Here is a 24,082-nt window from a genome sequence, read left to right as displayed (position 1 = left end):
CATTTCAGGTTGTTTCGAGGGAAAAAAGTTTTTTGCAAAATTTTAAGATTTTTCAAGTTTTTTTACAGGTCCGGGGTCACAAATTTTGTGAAAAATGACTTAGTTCTTTTTTTCCTAATTTGACCTCATAATTGATCGAAAACTTTCCGAATGGTGTTCCGAACGTAATTTCAAGCATTTCAGGTAGTTTCGAGCGAAAAAAGTTTTTTGCAAAATTTTAAGATTTTTCAAGTTTTTTTACAGGTCCGGGGTCACAAATTTTGTGAAAAATGACTAAGTTCTTTTTTCCTAGTTTGACCTCAGAATTGATCGAAAACACTCCGAATGGTGTCCCGAACGTAATTTCAAGCATTTCAGGTTGATTTGAGCGAAAAAACTTTTTTGCAAAATTTTAAGATTTTTCAAGTTTTTTTACACGTCCTTGGTCACAAATTTTGTGAAAAATGACTAAGTTCTTTTTTTCCTAATTGGACCTCGAAATTGATCGAAAACACTCCGAATGGTGTTCCGAACGTAATTTCAGGCATTTCAGGTTGATTTGAGCGAAAAAACTTTTTTGCAAAATTTCAAGATTTTTCAAGTTTTTTTACAGGTCCGGGGTCACAGATTTTGTGAAAAATGACTAGGTTCTTTTTTTCCTAATTTGTCCTCGAAATTGATTGAAAACACTCCGAATTGTGTTCGGAACGTAATTTCAAGCATTTCAGGTTGTTTCGAGCGAAAAAACTTTTTTGCAAAATTTTAAGATTTTTCAAGTTTTTTTACAGGTCCGGGGTCACAAATTTTGTGAAAAATGACTAAGTTCTTTTTTTCCTAATTTGACCTCTAAATTGATCGAAAACACTCTGAATGGTGTTCGGAACGTAATTTCAAGCATTTCAGGTTGATTCAAGCGAAAAAAGTTTTTTGCAAAATTTTAAGATATTTCAACTTTTTTTACAGGTCCAGGGTCACAAATTTTGTGAAAAATGACTTCGTTCTTTTTTTCCTAGTTTGACCTCAGAATTGATCGAAAACACTCCGAATGGTGTCCCGAACGTAATTTCAAGCATTTCAGGTTGATTTGAGCGAAAAAACTTTTTTGCAAAATTTTAAGATTTTTCAAGTTTTTTTACACGTCCTTGGTCACAAATTTTGTGAAAAATGACTAAGTTCTTTTTTTCCTAATTGGACCTCGAAATTGATCGAAAACACTCCGAATGGTGTTCCGAACGTAATTTCAGGCATTTCAGGTTGATTTGAGCGAAAAAACTTTTTTGCAAAATTTCAAGATTTTTCAAGTTTTTTTACAGGTCCGGGGTAACAGATTTTGTGAAAAATGACTAGGTTCTTTTTTTCATAATTTGTCCTCGAAATTGATTGAAAACACTCCGAATTGTGTTCGGAACGTAATTTCAAGCATTTCAGGTTGTTTCGAGCGAAAAAACTTTTTTGCAAAATTTTAAGATTTTTCAAGTTTTTTTACAGGTCCGGGGTCACAAATTTTGTGAAAAATGACTAAGTTCTTTTTTTCCTAATTTGACCTCTAAATTGATCGAAAACACTCTGAATGGTGTTCGGAACGTAATTTCAAGCATTTCAGGTTGATTCAAGCGAAAAAAGTTTTTTGCAAAATTTTAAGATTTTTCAACTTTTTTTACAGGTCCAGGGTCACAAATTTTGTGAAAAATGACTTCGTTCTTTTTTTCCTAGTTTGACCTCAGAATTGATCGAAAACACTCCGAATGGTGTTCCGAACGTAATTTCAAGCATTTCAGGTTGTTTCGAGGGAAAAAAATTTTTTGCAAAATTTTAAGATTTTTCAAGTTTTTTTACAGGTCCGGGGTCACAAATTTTGTGAAAATGACTTAGTCCTTTTTTTCCTAATTTGACCTCATAATTGATCGAAAACACTCCGAATGGTGTTCCGAACGTAATTTCAAGCATTTCAGGTTGTTTCGAGCGAAAAAAGTTTTTTGCAAAATTTTCAGATTTTTCAAGTATTTTTACAGGTCCGGGGTCACAAATTTTGTGAAAAATGACTTCGTTCTTTTTTTTCTAATTTGACCTCAGAATTGATCGAAAAGACTCCGAATGGTGTTCCGAACGTAATTTCAAGCATTTCAGGTTGTTTCGAGGGAAAAAAGTTTTTTGCAAAATTTGAAGATTTTTCAAGTTTTTTTACAGGTCCGGGGTCACAAATTTTGTGAAAAATGACTTAGTTCTTTTTTTCCTAATTTGACCTCATAATTGATCGAAAACACTCCGAATGGTGTTCCGAACGTAATTTCAAGCATTTCAGGTAGTTTCGAGCGAAAAAAGTTTTTTGCAAAATTTTAAGATTTTTCAAGTTTTTTTACAGGTCCAGGGTCACAAATTTTGTGAAAAATGACTAAGTTCTTTTTTCCTAGTTTGACCTCAGAATTGATCGAAAACACTCCGAATGGTGTCCCGAACGTAATTTCAAGCATTTCAGGTTGATTTGAGCGAAACAACTTTTTTGCAAAATTTTAAGATTTTTCAAGTTTTTTTACAGGTCCTTGGTCACAAATTTTGTGAAAAATGACTAAGTTCTTTTTTTCCTAATTGGACCTCGAAATTGATCGAAAACACTCCGAATGGTGTTCCGAACGTAATTTCAGGCATTTCAGGTTGATTTGAGCGAAAAAACTTTTTTGCAAAATTTCAAGATTTTTCAAGTTTTTTTACAGGTCCGGGGTCACAGATTTTGTGAAAAATGACTAGGTTCTTTTTTTCCTAATTTGTCCTCGCAATTGATTGAAAACACTCCGAATTGTGTTCGGAACGTAATTTCAAGCATTTCAGGTTGTTTCGAGCGAAAAAACTTTTTTGCAAAATTTTAAGATTTTTCAAGTTTTTTTACAGGTCCGGGGTCACAAATTTTGTGAAAAATGACTAAGTTCTTTTTTTCCTAATTTGACCTCGAAATTGATCGAAAACACTCCGAATGGTGTTCGGAACATAATTTCAAGCATTTCAGGTTGTACTGAGCGAAAAAAGTTTTTTGCAAAATTTTAAGTTTTTCAACTTTTTTTACAGGTCCGGGGTCACAAATTTTGTGAAAAATGACTTCGTTCTTTTTTTCCTAGTTTGACCTCGAAATTGATCGAAAACACTCCGAATTGTGTTCGGAACGTAATTTGAAGCATTTCAGGTTGTTTCGAGCGAAAAAACTTTTTTGCAAAATTTTAAGATTTTTCAAGTTTTTTTACAGGTCCGGGGTCACAAATTTTGTGAAAAATGACTAAGTTCTTTTTTTCTAATTTGACCTCGAAATTGATCGAAAACACTCCGAATGGTGTTCCGAACGTAATTTCAAGCATTTCAGGTTGTTTCGAGCGAAAAAAGTTTTTTGTAAAATTTTAAGATTTTTCAAGTTTTTTTACAGGTCCGGGGTCACAAATTTTGTGAAAAATGACTTCGTTCTTTTTTTCCTAGCTTGACCTCAGAATTGATCGAAAACACTCCAAATGGTGTTCCGAACGTAATTTCAAGCATTTCAGGTTGATTCGAGCGAAAAAACTTTTTTGCAAAATTTTAAGATTTTTCAAGTTTTTTTACAGGTCCGGGGTCACAAATTTTGTGAAAAATGACTTCGTTCTTTTTTTTCTAATTTGACCTCAGAATTGATCAAAAAGACTCCGAATGGTGTTCCGAACGTAATTTCAAGCATTTCAGGTTGTTTCGAGGGAAAAAATTTTTTTGCAAAATTTTAAGATTTTTCAACTTTTTTTACAGGTCCGGGGTCACAAATTTTGTGAAAAATGACTTAGTTCTTTTTTTCCTAATTTGACCTCGTAATTGATCGAAAACACTCCGAATGGTGTTCCGAACGTAATTTCAAGCATTTCAGGTTGTTTCGAGCGAAAAAAGTTTTTTGTAAAATTTTAAGATTTTTCAATTTTTTTTACAGGTCCGGGGTCACAAATTTTGTGAAAAATGACTTCGTTCTTTTTTCCTAGTTTTACCTCAGAATTGATCGAAAACACTCCGAATGGTGTTCCGAACGTAATTTCAAGCATTTCAGGTTGTTTCGAGGGAAAAAAAATTTTTGCAAAATTTTAAGATTTTTCAAGTTTTTTTACAGGTCCGGGGTCACAAATTTTGTGAAAAATGACTTAGTTCTTTTTTTCCTAATTTGACCTCGTAATTGATCGAAAACACTCCGAATGGTGTTCCGAACGTAATTTCAAGCATTTCAGGTTGTTTCGAGCGAAAAAAGTTTTTTGTAAAATTTTAAGATTTTTCAAGTTTTTTTACAGGTCCGGGGTCACAAATTTTGTGAAAAATGACTTCGTTCTTTTTTTCCTAGCTTGACCTCAGAATTGATCGAAAACACTCCAAATGGTGTTCCGAACGTAATTTCAAGCATTTCAGGTTGATTCGAGCGAAAAAACTTTTTTGCAAAATTTTAAGATTTTTCAAGTTTTTTTACAGGTCCGGGGTCACAAATTTTGTGAAAAATGACTTCGTTCTTTTTTTTCTAATTTGACCTCAGAATTGATCAAAAAGACTCCGAATGGTGTTCCGAACGTAATTTCAAGCATTTCAGGTTGTTTCGAGGGAAAAAATTTTTTTGCAAAATTTTAAGATTTTTCAACTTTTTTTACAGGTCCGGGGTCACAAATTTTGTGAAAAATGACTTAGTTCTTTTTTTCCTAATTTGACCTCATAATTGATCGAAAACACTCCGAATGGTGTTCCGAACGTAATTTCAAGCATTTCAGGTAGTTTCGAGCGAAAAAAGTTTTTTGCAAAATTTTAAGATTTTTCAAGTTTTTTTACAGGTCCGGGGTCACAAATTTTGTGAAAAATGACTAAGTTCTTTTTTTCCTAGTTTGACCTCAGAATTGATCGAAAACACTCCGAATGGTGTCCCGAACGTAATTTCAAGCATTTCAGGTTGATTTGAGCGAAAAAACTTTTTTGCAAAATTTTAAGATTTTTCAAGTTTTTTTACAGGTCCGGGGTCACAAATTTTGTGAAAAATGACTAAGTTCTTTTTTTCCTAATTGGACCTCGAAATTGATCGAAAACACTCCGAATGGTGTTCCGAACGTAATTTCAGGCATTTCAGGTTGATTTGAGCGAAAAAACTTTTTTGCAAAATTTTAGGATTTTTCAAGTTTTTTTACAGGTCCGGGGTCACAGATTTTGTGAAAAATGACTTAGTTCTTTTTTTCCTAATTTGACCTCGAAATTGATTGAAAACACTCCGAATTGTGTTCGGAACGTAATTTCAAGCATTTCAGGTTGTTTCGAGCGAAAAAACTTTTTTGCAAAATTTTAAGATTTTTCAAGTTTTTTTACAGGTCCGGGGTCACAAATTTTGTGAAAAATGACTAAGTTCTTTTTTTCCTAATTTGACCTCGAAATTGATCGAAAACACTCCGAATGGTGTTCGGAACGTAATTTCAAGCATTTCAGGTTGTACTGAGCGAAAAAAGTTTTTTGCAAAATTTTAAGTTTTTCAACTTTTTTTACAGGTCGGGGGTCACAAATTTTGTGAAAAATGACTTCGTTCTTTTTTTCCTAGTTTGACCTCGAAATTGATCGAAAACACTCCGAATTGTGTTCGGAACGTAATTTGAAGCATTTCAGGTTGTTTCGAGCGAAAAAACTTTTTTGCAAAACTTTAAGATTTTTCAAGTTTTTTTACAGGTCCGGGGTCACAAATTTTGTGAAAAATGACTAAGTTCTTTTTTTCTAATTTGACCTCGAAATTGATCGAAAACACTCCGAATGGTGTTCGGAACGTAATTTCAAGCATTTCAGGTTGTACTGAGCAAAAAAAGTTTTTTGCAAAATTTTAAGTTTTTCAACTTTTTTTACAGGTCCGGGGTCACAAATTTTGTGAAAAATGACTTCGTTCTTTTTTTCCTAGTTTGACCTCGAAATTGATCGAAAACACTCCGAATTGTGTTCGGAACGTAATTTGAAGCATTTCAGGTTGTTTCGAGCGAAAAAACTTTTTTGCAAAACTTTAAGATTTTTCAAGTTTTTTTACAGGTCCAGGGTCACAAATTTTGTGAAAAATGACTAAGTTCTTTTTTTCCTAATTTGACCTCGAAATTGATCGAAAACACTCCGAATGGTGTTCGGAACGTAATTTCAAGCATTTCAGGTTGATTCGAGCGAAAAAAGTTTTTTGCAAAATTTTAAGATTTTTCAAGTTTTTTTACAGGTCCAGGGTCACAAATTTTGTGAAAAATGACTAAGTTCTCTTTTTCCTAATTTGACCTCGAAATTGATCGAAAACACTCCGAATGGTGTTCGGAACGTAATTTCAAGCATTTCAGGTTGTTTCGAGCGAAAAAAGTTTTTTGCAAAATTTCAAGATTTTTCAAGTTTTTTTACAGGTCCGGGGTCACAGATTCTGTCAAGAATGATTTTTTAATGCTCACGAATTTTCTTCCAGATGTTAATTGGAAAGTCACAGAATTTTCTTCAAATTACTACATAAAGGTATTTGACGTTTTTTATATTATTTCAAACCATGTTCTTTATTGGCAAAAGTTTTATACTTTTGAAGTTTTTTCATAAGACCTTCTTTAATCAGAATAAAGGCCAGTATTCTTTTTACGACATATCATCTAAAATTTCATTTGAAACGCTCTGAAAGGTGTTCGGAACGTAATTTCAAGCATTTCAGCCTGTTTTGAGCGAAAAAAGTTTTTTGCAAAATTTTGAGATTTTTCAAGTTTTTTTAACAGGTCCGGGGTCACAGATTTTGTGAAAAATGACCTAGTTCTTTTTTCCTAGTTTGACCTCAGAATTGATCGAAAACATTCTGAATGGTGTTCCGAACATAATTTCAAGCATTTCAAGTTGTTTCGAGCGAAAAAACTTTTTTGCAAAATTTTAAGATTTTTCAAGTTTTTTTACAGGTCCGGGGTCACAAATTTTGTGAAAAATGACTAAGTTCTTTTTTTCCTAATTTGACCTCGAAATTGATCGAAAACACTCCGAATTGTGTTCGGAACATAATTTCAAGCATTTCAAGTTGTTTCGAGCGAAAAAACTTTTTTGCAAAATTTTAAGATTTTTCAAGTTTTTTTACAGGTCCGGGGTCACAAATTTTGTGTAAAATGACTTCGTTCTTTTTTTTCTAATTTGACCTCAGAATTGATCGAAAACACTCCGAATTGTGTTCGGAACGTAATTTGAAGCATTTCAGGTTGTTTCGAGCGAAAAAACTTTTTTGCAAAACTTTAAGATTTTTCAAGTTTTTTTACAGGTCCGGGGTCACAAATTTTGTGAAAAATGACTAAGTTCTTTTTTTCCTAATTTGACCTCGAAATTGATCGAAAACACTCCGAATGGTGTTCGGAACGTAATTTCAAGCATTTCAGGTTGATTCGAGCGAAAAAAGTTTTTTGCAAAATTTTAAGATTTTTCAAGTTTTTTTACAGGTCCGGGGTCACAAATTTTGTGAAAAATGACTAAGTTCTTTTTTTCTAATTTGACCTCGAAATTGATCGAAAACACTCCGAATGGTGTTCGGAACGTAATTTCAAGCATTTCAGGTTGTACTGAGCGAAAAAAGTTTTTTGCAAAATTTTAAGTTTTTCAACTTTGTTTACAGGTCCGGGGTCACAAATTTTGTGAAAAATGACTTCGTTCTTTTTTTCCTAGTTTGACCTCGAAATTGATCGAAAACACTCCGAATTGTGTTCGGAACGTAATTTGAAGCATTTCAGGTTGTTTCGAGCGAAAAAACTTTTTTGCAAAATTTTATGATTTTTCAAGTTTTTTTACAGGTCCGGGGTCACAAATTTTGTGAAAAATGACTAAGTTCTTTTTTTCCTAATTTGACCTCTAAATTGATCGAAAACACTCCGAATGGTGTTCGGAACGTAATTTCAAGCATTTCAGGTTGATTCAAGCGAAAAAAGTTTTTTGCAAAATTTTAAGATTTTTCAACTTTTTTTACAGGTCCAGGGTCACAAATTTTGTGAAAAATGACTTCGTTCTTTTTTTCCTAGTTTGACCTCAGAATTGATCGAAAACACTCCGAATGGTGTTCCGAACGTAATTTCAAGCATTTCAGGTTGTTTCGAGGGAAAAAAATTTTTTGCAAAATTTTAAGATTTTTCAAGTTTTTTTACAGGTCCGGGGTCACAAATTTTGTGAAAAATGACTTAGTCCTTTTTTTCCTAATTTGACCTCATAATTGATCGAAAACACTCCGAATGGTGTTCCGAACGTAATTTCAAGCATTTCAGGTTGTTTCGAGCGAAAAAAGTTTTTTGCAAAATTTTCAGATTTTTCAAGTATTTTTACAGGTCCGGGGTCACAAATTTTGTGAAAAATGACTTCGTTCTTTTTTTCCTAGTTTGACCTCGAAATTGATCGAAAACACTCCGAATTGTGTTCGGAACGTAATTTGAAGCATTTCAGGTTGTTTCGAGCGAAAAAACTTTTTTGCAAAATTTTAAGATTTTTCAAGTTTTTTTACAGGTCCGGGGTCACAAATTTTGTGAAAAATGACTAAGTTCTTTTTTTCCTAATTTGACCTCTAAATTGATCGAAAACACTCCGAATGGTGTTCGGAACGTAATTTCAAGCATTTCAGGTTGATTCAAGCGAAAAAAGTTTTTTGCAAAATTTTAAGATTTTTCAACTTTTTTTACAGGTCCAGGGTCACAAATTTTGTGAAAAATGACTTCGTTCTTTTTTTCCTAGTTTGACCTCAGAATTTATCGAAAACACTCCGAATGGTGTTCCGAACGTAATTTCAAGCATTTCAGGTTGTTTCGAGGGAAAAAAATTTTTTGCAAAATTTTAAGATTTTTCAAGTTTTTTTACAGGTCCGGGGTCACAAATTTTGTGAAAAATGACTTAGTCCTTTTTTTCCTAATTTGACCTCATAATTGATCGAAAACACTCCGAATGGTGTTCCGAACGTAATTTCAAGCATTTCAGGTTGTTTCGAGCGAAAAAAGTTTTTTGCAAAATTTTCAGATTTTTCAAGTATTTTTACAGGTCCGGGGTCACAAATTTTGTGAAAAATGACTTCGTTCTTTTTTTCCTAGTTTGACCTCGAAATTGATCGAAAACACTCCGAATTGTGTTCGGAACGTAATTTGAAGCATTTCAGGTTGTTTCGAGCGAAAAAACTTTTTTGCAAAATTTTAAGATTTTTCAAGTTTTTTTACAGGTCCGGGGTCACAAATTTTGTGAAAAATGACTAAGTTCTTTTTTTCCTAATTTGACCTCTAAATTGATCGAAAACACTCCGAATGGTGTTCGGAACGTAATTTCAAGCATTTCAGGTTGATTCAAGCGAAAAAAGTTTTTGCAAAATTTTAAGATTTTTCAACTTTTTTTACAGGTCCAGGGTCACAAATTTTGTGAAAAATGACTTCGTTCTTTTTTTCCTAGTTTGACCTCAGAATTGATCGAAAACACTCCGAATGGTGTTCCGAACGTAATTTCAAGCATTTCAGGTTGTTTCGAGCGAAAAAAGTTTTTTGCAAAATTTTCAGATTTTTCAAGTATTTTTACAGGTCCGGGGTCACAAATTTTGTGAAAAATGACTTCGTTCTTTTTTTTCTAATTTGACCTCAGAATTGATCGAAAAGACTCAGAATGGTGTTCCGAACGTAATTTCAAGCATTTCAGGTTGTTTCGAGGGAAAAAAGTTTTTTGCAAAATTTTAAGATTTTTCAAGTTTTTTTACAGGTCCGGGGTCACAAATTTTGTGAAAAATGACTTAGTTCTTTTTTTCCTAATTTGACCTCATAATTGATCGAAAACACTCCGAATGGTGTTCCGAACGTAATTTCAAGCATTTCAGGTAGTTTCGAGCGAAAAAAGTTTTTTGCAAAATTTTAAGATTTTTCAAGTTTTTTTACAGGTCCGGGGTCACAAATTTTGTGAAAAATGACTAAGTTCTTTTTTCCTAGTTTGACCTCAGAATTGATCGAAAACACTCCGAATGGTGTCCCGAACGTAATTTCAAGCATTTCAGGTTGATTTGAGCGAAAAAACTTTTTTGCAAAATTTTAAGATTTTTCAAGTTTTTTTACAGGTCCTTGGTCACAAATTTTGTGAAAAATGACTAAGTTCTTTTTTTCCTAATTGGACCTCGAAATTGATCGAAAACACTCCGAATGGTGTTCCGAACGTAATTTCAGGCATTTCAGGTTGATTTGAGCGAAAAAACTTTTTTGCAAAATTTCAAGATTTTTCAAGTTTTTTTACAGGTCCGGGGTCACAGATTTTGTGAAAAATGACTAGGTTCTTTTTTTCCTAATTTGTCCTCGAAATTGATTGAAAACACTCCGAATTGTGTTCGGAACGTAATTTCAAGCATTTCAGGTTGTTTCGAGCGAAAAAACTTTTTTGCAAAATTTTAAGATTTTTCAAGTTTTTTTACAGGTCTGGGGTCACAAATTTTGTGAAAAATGACTAAGTTCTTTTTTTCCTAATTTGTCCTCTAAATTGATCGAAAACACTCTGAATGGTGTTCGGAACGTAATTTCAAGCATTTCAGGTTGATTCAAGCGAAAAAAGTTTTTTGCAAAATTTTAAGATTTTTCAACTTTTTTTACAGGTCCAGGGTCACAAATTTTGTGAAAAATGACTTCGTTCTTTTTTTCCTAGTTTGACCTCAGAATTGATCGAAAACACTCCGAATGGTGTTCCGAACGTAATTTCAAGCATTTCAGGTTGTTTCGAGGGAAAAAAATTTTTTGCAAAATTTTAAGATTTTTCAAGTTTTTTTACAGGTCCGGGGTCACAAATTTTGTGAAAATGACTTAGTCCTTTTTTTCCTAATTTGACCTCATAATTGATCGAAAACACTCCGAATGGTGTTCCGAACGTAATTTCAAGCATTTCAGGTTGTTTCGAGCGAAAAAAGTTTTTTGCAAAATTTTCAGATTTTTCAAGTATTTTTACAGGTCCGGGGTCACAAATTTTGTGAAAAATGACTTCGTTCTTTTTTTTCTAATTTGACCTCAGAATTGATCGAAAAGACTCCGAATGGTGTTCCGAACGTAATTTCAAGCATTTCAGGTTGTTTCGAGGGAAAAAAGTTTTTTGCAAAATTTGAAGATTTTTCAAGTTTTTTTACAGGTCCGGGGTCACAAATTTCGTGAAAAATGACTTAGTTCTTTTTTTCCTAATTTGACCTCATAATTGATCGAAAACACTCCGAATGGTGTTCCGAACGTAATTTCAAGCATTTCAGGTAGTTTCGAGCGAAAAAAGTTTTTTGCAAAATTTTAAGATTTTTCAAGTTTTTTTACAGGTCCGGGGTCACAAATTTTGTGAAAAATGACTAAGTTCTTTTTTCCTAGTTTGACCTCAGAATTGATCGAAAACACTCCGAATGGTGTCCCGAACGTAATTTCAAGCATTTCAGGTTGATTTGAGCGAAAAAACTTTTTTGCAAAATTTTAAGATTTTTCAAGTTTTTTTAAAGGTCCTTGGTCACAAATTTTGTGAAAAATGACTAAGTTCTTTTTTTCCTAATTGGACCTCGAAATTGATCGAAAACACTCCGAATGGTGTTCCGAACGTAATTTCAGGCATTTCAGGTTGATTTGAGCGAAAAAACTTTTTTGCAAAATTTCAAGATTTTTCAAGTTTTTTTACAGGTCCGGGGTCACAGATTTTGTGAAAAATGACTAGGTTCTTTTTTTCCTAATTTGTCCTCGCAATTGATTGAAAACACTCCGAATTGTGTTCGGAACGTAATTTCAAGCATTTCAGGTTGTTTCGAGCGAAAAAACTTTTTTGCAAAATTTTAAGATTTTTCAAGTTTTTTTACAGGTCCGGGGTCACAAATTTTGTGAAAAATGACTAAGTTCTTTTTTTCCTAATTTGACCTCGAAATTGATCGAAAACACTCCGAATGGTGTTCGGAACGTAATTTCAAGCATTTCAGGTTGTACTGAGCGAAAAAAGTTTTTTGCAAAATTTTAAGTTTTTCAACTTTTTTTACAGGTCCGGGGTCACAAATTTTGTGAAAAATGACTTCGTTCTTTTTTTCCTAGTTTGACCTCGAAATTGATCGAAAACACTCCGAATTGTGTTCGGAACGTAATTTGAAGCATTTCACGTTGTTTCGAGCGAAAAAACTTTTTTGCAAAATTTTAAGATTTTTCAAGTTTTTTTACAGGTCCGGGGTCACAAATTTTGTGAAAAATGACTAAGTTCTTTTTTTCTAATTTGACCTCGAAATTGATCGAAAACACTCCGAATGGTGTTCGGAACGTAATTTCAAGCATTTCAGGTTTTACTGAGCGAAAAAAGTTTTTTGCAAAATTTTAAGTTTTTCAACTTTGTTTACAGGTCCGGGGTCACAAATTTTGTGAAAAATGACTTCGTTCTTTTTTTCCTAGTTTGACCTCGAAATTGATCGAAAACACTCCGAATTGTGTTCGGAACGTAATTTGAAGCATTTCAGGTTGTTTCGAGCGAAAAAACTTTTTTGCAAAATTTTAAGATTTTTCAAGTTTTTTTACAGGTCCGGGGTCACAAATTTTGTGAAAAATGACTAAGTTCTTTTTTTCCTAATTTGACCTCGAAATTGATCGAAAACACTCCGAATGGTGTTCGGAACGTAATTTCAAGCATTTCAGGTTGATTCGAGCGAAAAAAGTTTTTTGCAAAATTTTAAGTTTTTCAACTTTTTTTACAGGTCCGGGGTCACAAATTTTGTGAAAAATGACTTCGTTCTTTTTTTCCTAGTTTGACCTCGAAATTGATCGAAAAAAATACTCCTAATTGTGTTCGGAACGTAATTTGAAGCATTTCAGGTTGTTTCGAGCGAAAAAACTTTTTTGCAAAATTTTAAGATTTTTCAAGTTTTTTTACAGGTCCGGGGTCACAAATTTTGTGAAAAATGACTTCGTTCTTTTTTCCTAATTTGACCGCGAAATTGATCGAAAACACTCCGAATGGTGTTCCGAACGTAATTTCAAGCATTTCAGGTTGATTTGAGCGAAAAAACTTTTTTGCAAAATTTTAAGATTTTTCAAGTTTTTTTACAGGTCCGGGGTCACAAATTTTGTGAAAAATGACTAAGTTCTTTTTTTCCTAATTTGACCTCGAAATTGATCGAAAACACTCCGAATTGTGTTCGGAACGTAATTTCAAGCATTTCAGGTAGTTTCGAGCGAAAAAACTTTTTTGCGAAATTTTAAGATTTTTCAAGTTTTTTCACAGGTCCGGGGTCACAAATTTTGTGAAAAATGAGTAAGTTCTTTATTTCCTAATTTGACCTCGAAATTGATCGAAAACACTCCGAATGGCGTTCGGAACGTAATTTCAAGCATTTCAGGTTGTTTCGAGCGAAAAAAAATTTTTGCAAAATTTTAAGATTTTTCAAGTTTTTTTACAGGTCGGGGGTCACAAATTTTGTGAAAAATGACTAAGTTCTTTTTTTTCTAATTTGACCTCGAAATTGATTGAAAACACTCCGAATTGTGTTCGGAACGTAATTTCAAGCATTTCAGGTTGTTTCGAGCGAAAAAACTTTTTTGCAAAATTTTAAGATTTTTCAAGTTTTTTTACAGGTCCGGGGTCACAAATTTTGTGAAAAATGACTAAGTTCTTTTTTTCCTAGTTTGACCTCAGAATTGATCGAAAACACTCGGAATGGTGTCCCGAACGTAATTTCAAGCATTTCAGGTTGATTTGAGCGAAAAAACTTTTTTGCAAAATTTTAAGATTTTTCAAGTTTTTTACAGGTCCGGGGTCACAAATTTTGTGAAAAATGACTTCGTTCCTTTTTTCCTAATTTGACCGCGAAATTGATCGAAAACACTCCGAATGGTGTTCCGAACGTAATTTCAAGCATTTCAGGTAGTTTCGAGCGAAAAAAGTTTTTTGCAAAATTTTAAGATTTTTCAAGTTTTTTTACAGGTCCGGGGTCACAAATTTTGTGAAAAATGAGTAAGTTCTTTTTTTCCTAATTTGACCTCGAAATTGATCGAAAACACTCCGAATGGTGTTAGGAACGTAATTTCAAGCATTTCAGGTTGTTTCGAGCGAAAAAAAATTTTTGCAAAATTTTAAGATTTTTCAAGTTTTTTTACAGGTCGGGGGTCACAAATTTTGTGAAAAATGACTAAGTTCTTTTTTTTCTAATTTGACCTCGAAATTGATTGAAAACACTCCGAATTGTGTTCGGAACGTAATTTCAAGCATTTCAGGTTGTTTCGAGCGAAAAAACTTTTTTGCAAAATTTTAAGATTTTTCAAGTTTTTTTACAGGTCCGGGGTCACAAATTTTGTGAAAAATGACTTCGTTCTTTTTTTCCTAGTTTTACCTCAGAATTGATCGAAAACACTCCGAATGGTGTTCCGAACGTAATTTCAAGCATTTCAGGTTGTTTCGAGGGAAAAAAAATTTTTGCAAAATTTTAAGATTTTTCAAGTTTTTTTACAGGTCCGGGGTCACAAATTTTGTAAAAAATGACTAAGTTCTTTTTTTCCTAATTTGACCTCTAAATTGATGGAAAACACTCCGAATGGTGTTCGGAACGTAATTTCAAGCATTTCAGGTTGTTTCGAGCGAAAAAAGTTTTTTGCAAAATTTCAAGATTTTTCAAGTTTTTTTACAGGTCCGGGGTCACAAATTTTGTGAAAAATGACTTAGTTCTTTTTTTCCTAGTTTGACCTCATAATTGATCGAAAACACTCCGAAAGGTGTTCTGAACGTTATTTCAAGCATTTCAGGTTGTTTCGAGCGTAAAAACTTTTTTGCAAAATTTTAAGATTTTTCAAGTTTTTTTACAGGTCCGGGGTCACAGATTCTGTCAAGAATGATTTTTTAATGCTCACGAATTTTCTTCCAGATGTTACTTGGAAAGTCACAGAATTTTCTTCAAATTACTACATAAAGGTATTTGACGTTTTTTATATTATTTCAAACCATGTTCTTTATTGGCAAAAGTTTTATACTTTTGAAGTTTTTTCATAAGACCTTCTTTAATCAGAATAAAGGCCAGTATTCTTTTTACGACATATCATCTAAAATTTCATTTGAAACGCTCTGAAAGGTGTTCGGAACGTAATTTCAAGCATTTCAGCCTGTTTTGAGCGAAAAAAGTTTTTTGCAAAATTTTGAGATTTTTCAAGTTTTTTTACAGGTCCGGGGTCACAGATTTTGTGAAAAATGACATAGTTCTTTTTTCCTAGTTTGACCTCAGAATAGATCGAAAACAGTCTGAATGGTGTTCCAAACATAATTTCAAGCATTTCAAGTTGTTTCGAGCGAAAAAACTTTTTTGCAAAATTTTAAGATTTTTCAAGTTTTTTTACAGGTCCGGGGTCACAAATTTTGTGTAAAATGACTTCGTTCTTTTTTTTCTAATTTGACCTCAGAATTGATCGAAAAGACTCCGAATGGTGTTCCGAACATAATTTCAAGCATTTCAAGTTGTTTCGGGCGAAAAAAACTTTTTTGCAAAATTTTAAGATTTTTCAAGTATTTTTACAGGTCCGGGGTCACAAATTTTGTGAAAAATGACTAAGTTCTTTTTTTTCTAATTTGACCTCGAAATTGATCGAAAACACTCCGAATTGTGTTCGGAACGTAATTTCAAGCATTTCAGGTTGTTTCGAGCGAAAAAACTTTTTTGCAAAATTTTAAGATTTTTCAAGTTTTTTTACAGGTCCGGGGTCACAAATTTTGTGAAAAATGAGTAAGTTCTTTTTTTCCTAGTTTGACCTCAGAATTGATCGAAAACACCCCGAATGGTGTTCCGAACGTAATTTCAAGCATTTCAGGTAGTTTCGAGCGAAAAAAGTTTTTTGCAAAATTTTAAGATTTTTCAAGTTTTTTTACAGGTCCGGGGTCACAAATTTTGTGAAAAATGACTTAGTTCTTTTTTTCCTAGTTTGACCTCATAATTGATCGAAAACACTCCGAAAGGTGTTCTGAACCTTATTTCAAGCATTTCAGGTTGTTTCGAGCGTAAAAACTTTTTTGCAAAATTTTAAGATTTTTCAAGTTTTTTTACAGGTCCGGGGTCACAGATTCTGTCAAGAATGATTTTTTAATGCTCACGAATTTTCTTCCAGATGTTACTTGGAAAGTCACAGAATTTTCTTCAAATTACTACATAAAGGTATTTGACGTTTTTTATATTATTTCAAACCATGTTCTTTATTGGCAAAAGTTTTATACTTTTGAAGTTTTTTCATAAGACCTTCTTTAATCAGAATAAAGGCCAGTATTCTTTTTACGACATATCATCTAAAATTTCATTTGAAACGCTCTGAAAGGTGTTCGGAACGTAATTTCAAGCATTTCAGCCTGTTTTGAGCGAAAAAAGTTTTTTGCAAAATTTTGAGATTTTTCAAGTTTTTTTACAGGTCCGGGGTCACAAATTTTGTGAAAAATGACTAAGTTCTTTTTTTCCTAGTTTGACCTCAGAATTGATCGAAAACACTCCGAATGGTGTCCCGAACGTAATTTCAAGCATTTCAGGTTGATTTGAGCGAAAAAACTTTTTTGCAAAATTTTAAGATTTTTCAAGTTTTTTTACAGGTCCGGGGTCACAAATTTTGTGAAAAATGACTAAGTTCTTTTTTTCCTAATTTGACCTCGAAATTGATCGAAAACACTCCGAATTGTGTTCGGAACGTAATTTCAAGCATTTCAGGTTGTTTCGAGCGAAAAAAATTTTTTGCAAAATTTTAAGATTTTTCAAGTTTTTTTACAGGTCGGGGGTCACAAATTTTGTGAAAAATGACTAAGTTCTTTTTTTTCTAATTTGACCTCGAAATTGATTGAAAACACTCCGAATTGTGTTCGGAACGTAATTTCAAGCATTTCAGGTTGTTTCGAGCGAAAAAACTTTTTTGCAAAATTTTAAGATTTTTCAAGTTTTTTTACAGGTCCGGGGTCACAAATTTTGTGAAAAACGACTAAGTTCTTTTTTTCCTAGTTTGACCTCAGAATTGATAGAAAACACTCTGAATGGTGTTCCGAACGTAATTTCAAGCATTTCAGGTTGATTCGAGTGAAAAACTTTTTTGCAAAATTTTAAGATTTTTCAACTTTTTTTACAGGTCCGGGGTCACAAATTTTGTGAAAAATGACTTCGTTCTTTTTTTCCTAGTTTGACCTCAGAATTGATCGAAAACACTCCGAATGGTGTTCCGAACGTAATTTCAAGCATTTCAGGTTGTTTCGAGGGAAAAAACTTTTTTGCAAAATTTTAAGATTTTTCAAGTTCTTTTACAGGTCCGGGGTCACAAATTTTGTGAAAAATGACTAAGTTCTTTTTTTCCTAGTTTGACCTCAGAATTGATCGAAAACACTCCGAATGGTGTCCCGAACGTAATTTCAAGCATTTCAGGTTGATTTGAGCGAAAAAACTTTTTTGCAAAATTTTAAGATTTTTCAAGTTTTTTACAGGTCCTGGGTCACAAATTTTGTGAAAAATGACTTCGTTCTTTTTTCCTAACTTGACCGCGAAATTGACCGAAAACACTCCGAATGGTGTTCCGAACATAATTTCAAGCATTTCATGTTGTTTCGAGCGAAAAAAAATTTTTGCAAAATTTTAAGATTTTTCAATTTTTTTTACAGGTCCGGGGTCACAAATTTTGTGAAAAATGACTTCGTTCTTTTTTTCCTAGTTTTACCTCAGAATTGATCGAAAACACTCCGAATGGTGCTCCGAACGTAATTTCAAGCATTTCAGGTTGTTTCGAGGGAAAAAAAATTTTTGCAAAATTTTAAGATTTTTCAAGTTTTTTTACAGGTCCGGGGTCACAAATTTTGTGAAAAATGACTAAGTTCTTTTTTTCCTAATTTGACCTCTAAATTGATCGAAAACACTCCGAATGGTGTTCGGAACGTAATTTAAAGCATTCAGGTTGATTCGAGCGAAAAAAGTTTTTTGCAAAATTTTAAGATTTTTCAACTTTTTTTACAGGTCGGGGGTCACAAACTTTGTGAAAAATGACTTCGTTCTTTTTTTCCTAGTTTGACCTCGAAATTGATTGAAAACACTCCGAATTGTGTTCGGAACGTAATTTCAAGCATTTCAGGTTGTTTCGAGCGAAAAAACTTTTTTGCAAAATTTTAAGATTTTTCAAGTTTTTTTACAGGTCCGGGGTCACAAATTTTGTGAAAAATGACTAAGTTCTTTTTTTCCTAGTTTGACCTCAGAATTGATCGAAAACACTCCGAATGGTGTCCCGAACGTAATTTCAAGCATTTCAGGTTGATTTGAGCGAAAAAACTTTTTTGCAAAATTTTAAGATTTTTCAAGTTTTTTACAGGTCCGGGGTCACAAATTTTGTGAAAAATGACTTCGTTCTTTTTTCCTAAGTTGACCGCGAAATTGATCGAAAACACTCCGAATGGTGTTCCGAACATAATTTCAAGCATTTCATGTTGTTTCGAGCGAAAAAAAATTTTTGCAAAATTTTAAGATTTTTCAATTTTTTTACAGGTCCGGGGTCACAAATTTTGTGAAAAAAGACTTCGTTCATTTTTTCCTAGTTTTACCTCAGAATTGATCGAAAACACTCCGAATGGTGCTCCGAACGTAATTTCAAGCATTTCAGGTTGTTTCGAGGGAAAAAAAATTTTTGCAAAATTTTAAGATTTTTCAAGTTTTTTTACAGGTCCGGGGTCACAAATTTTGTGAAAAATGACTAAGTTCTTTTTTTCCTAATTTGACCTCTAAATTGATCGAAAACACTCCGAATGGTGTTCGGAACGTAATTTCAAGCATTCAGGTTGATTCGAGCGAAAAAAGTTTTTTGCAAAATTTTAAGATTTTTCAACTTTTTTTACAGGTCCGGGGTCACAAATTTTGTGAAAAATGACTTCGTTCTTTTTTTCCTAGTTTGACCTCAGAATTGATCGAAAACACTCCGAATGGTGTTCCGAACGTAATTTCAAGCATTTCAGGTTGTTTCGAGGGAAAAAAATTTTTTGCAAAATTTTAAGATTTTTCAAGTTTTTTTACAGGTCCGGGGTCACAAATTTTGTGAAAAATGACTTAGTTCTTTTTTTCCTAGTTTGACCTCAGAATTGATCGAAAACACTCCAAATGGTGTTCCGAACGTAATTTCAAGCATTTTAGGTTGATTCGAGCGAAAAAACTTTTTTGCAAAATTTTTAGATTTTTCAAGTTTTTTTACAGGTCCGGGGTCACAAATTTTGTGAAAAATGACTAAGTTCTTTTTTTCCTAATTTGACCTCTAAATTGATCGAAAACACTCCGAATGGTGTTCGGAACGTAATTTCAAGCATTTCAGGTTGATTCGAGCGAAAAAAGTTTTTTGCAAAATTTTAAGATTTTTCAACTTTTTTTACAGGTCCGGGGTCACAAATTTTGTGAAAAATGACTTCGTTCTTTTTTTCCTAGTTTGACCTCAGAATTGATCGAAAACACTCCGAATGGTGTTCCGAACGTAATTTCAAGCATTTCAGGTTGTTTCGAGGGAAAAAAATTTTTTGCAAAATTTTAAGATTTTTCAAGTTTTTTTACAGGTCCGGGGTCACAAATTTTGTGAAAAATGACTTAGTCCTTTTTTTCCTAATTTGACCTCATAATTCATCGAAAACACTCAGAATGGTGTTCCGAACGTAATTTCAAGCATTTCAGGTTGTTTCGAGCGAAAAAAATTTTTTGCAAAATTTTCAGATTTTTCAAGTATTTTTACAGGTCCGGGGTCACAAATTTTGTGAAAAATGACTTAGTTCTTTTTTTCCTAGTTTGACCTCAGAATTGATCGAAAACACTCCAAATGGTGTTCCGAACGTAATTTCAAGCATTTCAGGTTGATTCGAGCGAAAAAACTTTTTTGCAAAATTTTAAGATTTTTCAAGTTTTTTTACAGGTCCGGGGTCACAAATTTTGTGAAAAATGACTAAGTTCTTTTTTTCATAATTTGACCTCGAAATTGATCGAAAACACTCCGAATGGTGTTCAGAACGTAATTTCAAGCATTTCAGGTTGTTTCGAGCGAAAGAAGTTTTTTGCAAAATTTTAAGATTTTTCAAGTTTTTTTACAGGTCCGGGGTCACAAATTTTGTGAAAAATGACTAAATTCTTTTTTTCCTAATTTGACCTCGAAATTGATCGAAAACACTCCGAATGGTGATCGGAACGTAATTTCAAGCATTTCAGGTTGTTTCGAGCGAAAAAAGTTTTTTGCAAAATTTCAAGATTTTTCAAGTTTTTTTACAGGTCAGGGGTCACAAATTTTGTGAAAAATGACTAATTTCTTTTTTTCCTAGTTTGACCTCAGAATTCATCGAAAACACTCCGAATGGTGTTCCGAACGTAATTTCAAGCATTTCAGGTTGATTTGAGCGAAAAAACTTTTTTGCAAAATTTTAAGATTTTTCAAGTTTTTTTACAGGTCCCGGGTCACAAATTTTGTGAAAAATGACTAAGTTCTTTTTTCCTAATTTGATCTCAAAATTGATCGAAAACACTCTGAATTGTGTTCGGAACGTAATTTCAAGCATTTCAGGTTGTTTCGAGCGAAAAAACTTTTTTGCAAAATTTTAAGATTTTTCAAGTTTTTTTACAGGTCAGGGGTCACAAATTTTGTGAAAAATGACTAAGTTCTTTTTTTCCTAGTTTGACCTCAGTATTGATAGAAAACACTCCGAATGGTGTTCCGAACGTAATTTCAAGCATTTCAGGTTGATTTGAGCGAAAAAACTTTTTTGCAAAATTTTAAGATTTTTCAAGTTTTTTTACAGGTCCTGGGTCACATATTTTGTGAAAAATGACTAAGTTCTTTTTTTCTAATTTGATCTCAAAATTGATCGAAAACACTCTGAATTGTGTTCGGAACGTAATTTCAAGCATTTCAGGTTGATTCGAGTGAAAAAACTTTTTTGCAAAATTTTAAGATTTTTCAACTTTTTTTACAGGTCCGGGGTCACAAATTTTGTGAAAAATGACTTCGTTCTTTTTTTCCTAGTTTGACCTCAGAATTGATCGAAAACACTCCGAATGGTGTTCCGAACGTAATTTCAAGCATTTCAGGTTGTTTCGAGGGAAAAAACTTTTTTGCAAAATTTTAAGATTTTTCAAGTTTTTTTACAGGTCCGGGGTCACAAATTTTGTGTAAAATGACTTCGTTCTTTTTTTTCTAATTTGACCTCAGAATTGATCGAAAAGACTCCGAATGGTGTTCCGAACATAATTTCAAGCATTTCAAGTTGTTTCGAGCGAAAAAAGTTTTTTGCAACATTTTCAGATTTTTCAAGTTTTTTTACAGGTCGGGGGTCACGAATTTTGTGAAAAATGACTAAGTTCTTTTTTTTCTAATTTGACCTCGAAATTGATTGAAAACACTCCGAATTGTGTTCGGAACGTAATTTCAAGCATTTCAGGTTGTTTCGAGCGAAAAAACTTTTTTGCAAAATTTTAAGATTTTTCAAGTTTTTTTACAGGTCCGGGGTCACAAATTTTGTGAAAAATGACTAAGTTCTTGTTTTCCTAGTTTGACCTCAGAATTGATCGAAAACACTCTGAATGGTGTCCCGAACGTAATTTCAAGCATTTCAGGTTGATTTGAGCGAAAAAACTTTTTTGCAAAATTTTAAGATTTTTCAAGTTTTTTACAGGTCCGGGGTCACAAATTTTGTGAAAAATGACTTCGTTCTTTTTTCCTAATTTGACCGCGAAATTGACCGAAAACACTCCGAATGGTGTTCCGAACATAATTTCAAGCATTTCATGTTGTTTCGAGCGAAAAAAAATTTTTGCAAAATTTTAAGATTTTTCAATTTTTTTTACAGGTCCGGGGTCACAAATTTTGTGAAAAATGAGTAAGTTCTTTTTTTCCTAATTTGACCTCGAAATTGATCGAAAACACTCCGAATGGTGCTCCGAACGTAATTTCAAGCATTTCAGGTTGTTTCGAGGGAAAAAAAATTTTTGCAAAATTTTAAGATTTTTCAAGTTTTTTTACAGGTCCGGGGTCACAAATTTTGTGAAAAATGACTAAGTTCTTTTTTTCCTAATTTGACCTCTAAATTGATCGAAAACACTCCGAATGGTGTTCGGAACGTAATTTAAAGCATTCAGGTTGATTCGAGCGAAAAAAGTTTTTTGCAAAATTTTAAGATTTTTCAACTTTTTTTACAGGTCGGGGGTCACAAATTTTGTGAAAAATGACTTCGTTCTTTGTTTCCTAGTTTGACCTTGAAATTGATTGAAAACACTCCGAATTGTGTTCGGAACGTAATTTCAAGCATTTCAGGTTGTTTCGAGCGAAAAAACTTTTTTGCAAAATTTTAAGATTTTTCAAGTTTTTTTACAGGTCCGGGGTCACAAATTTTGTGAAAAATGACTAAGTTCTTTTTTTCCTAGTTTGACCTCAGAATTGATCGAAAACACTCCGAATGGTGTCCCGAACGTAATTTCAAGCATTTCAGGTTGATTTGAGCGAAAAAACTTTTTTGCAAAATTTTAAGATTTTTCAACTTTTTTTACAGGTCCGGGGTCACAAATTTTGTGAAAAATGACTTCGTTCTTTTTTTCCTAGTTTGACCTCAGTATTGATAGAAAACACTCCGAATGGTGTTCCGAACGTAATTTCAAGCATTTCAGGTTGATTTGAGCGAAAAAACTTTTTTGCAAAATTTTAAGATTTTTCAAGTTTTTTTACAGGTCCTGGGTCACATATTTTGTGAAAAATGACTAAGTTCTTTTTTTCTAATTTGATCTCAAAATTGATCGAAAACACTCTGAATTGTGTTCGGAACGTAATTTCAAGCATTTCAGGTTGATTCGAGTGAAAAAACTTTTTTGCAAAATTTTAAGATTTTTCAACTTTTTTTACAGGTCCGGGGTCACAAATTTTGTGAAAAATGACTTCGTTCTTTTTTTCCTAGTTTGACCTCAGAATTGATCGAAAACACTCCGAATGGTGTTCCGAACGTAATTTCAAGCATTTCAGGTTGTTTCGAGGGAAAAAACTTTTTTGCAAAATTTTAAGATTTTTCAAGTTTTTTTACAGGTCCGGGGTCACAAATTTTGTGTAAAATGACTTCGTTCTTTTTTTTCTAATTTGACCTCAGAATTGATCGAAAAGACTCCGAATGGTGTTCCGAACATAATTTCAAGCATTTCAAGTTGTTTCGAGCGAAAAAAGTTTTTTGCAACATTTTCAGATTTTTCAAGTTTTTTTACAGGTCGGGGGTCACGAATTTTGTGAAAAATGACTAAGTTCTTTTTTTTCTAATTTGACCTCGAAATTGATTGAAAACACTCCGAATTGTGTTCGGAACGTAATTTCAAGCATTTCAGGTTGTTTCGAGCGAAAAAACTTTTTTTGCAAAATTTTAAGATTTTTCAAGTTTTTTTACAGGTCCGGGGTCACAAATTTTGTGAAAAATGACTAAGTTCTTGTTTTCCTAGTTTGACCTCAGAATTGATCGAAAACACTCTGAATGGTGTCCCGAACGTAATTTCAAGCATTTCAGGTTGATTTGAGCGAAAAAACTTTTTTGCAAAATTTTAAGATTTTTCAAGTTTTTTACAGGTCCGGGGTCACAAATTTTGTGAAAAATGACTTCGTTCTTTTTTCCTAATTTGACCGCGAAATTGACCGAAAACACTCCGAATGGTGTTCCGAACATAATTTCAAGCATTTCATGTTGTTTCGAGCGAAAAAAAATTTTTGCAAAATTTTAAGATTTTTCAATTTTTTTTACAGGTCCGGGGTCACAAATTTTGTGAAAAATGAGTAAGTTCTTTTTTTCCTAATTTGACCTCGAAATTGATCGAAAACACTCCGAATGGTGCTCCGAACGTAATTTCAAGCATTTCAGGTTGTTTCGAGGGAAAAAAAATTTTTGCAAAATTTTAAGATTTTTCAAGTTTTTTTACAGGTCCGGGGTCACAAATTTTGTGAAAAATGACTAAGTTCTTTTTTTCCTAATTTGACCTCTAAATTGATCGAAAACACTCCGAATGGTGTTCGGAACGTAATTTAAAGCATTCAGGTTGATTCGAGCGAAAAAAGTTTTTTGCAAAATTTTAAGATTTTTCAACTTTTTTTACAGGTCGGGGGTCACAAATTTTGTGAAAAATGACTTCGTTCTTTGTTTCCTAGTTTGACCTTGAAAT

Source organism: Rhopilema esculentum, chromosome 14 (assembly GCF_057945365.1).
Source record: "Rhopilema esculentum isolate cy_ngs chromosome 14, ASM5794536v1, whole genome shotgun sequence".
Taxonomy (NCBI): Eukaryota; Metazoa; Cnidaria; class Scyphozoa; order Rhizostomeae; family Rhizostomatidae; genus Rhopilema; species Rhopilema esculentum.
Note: the sequence above shows the minus strand (reverse complement) of the source record.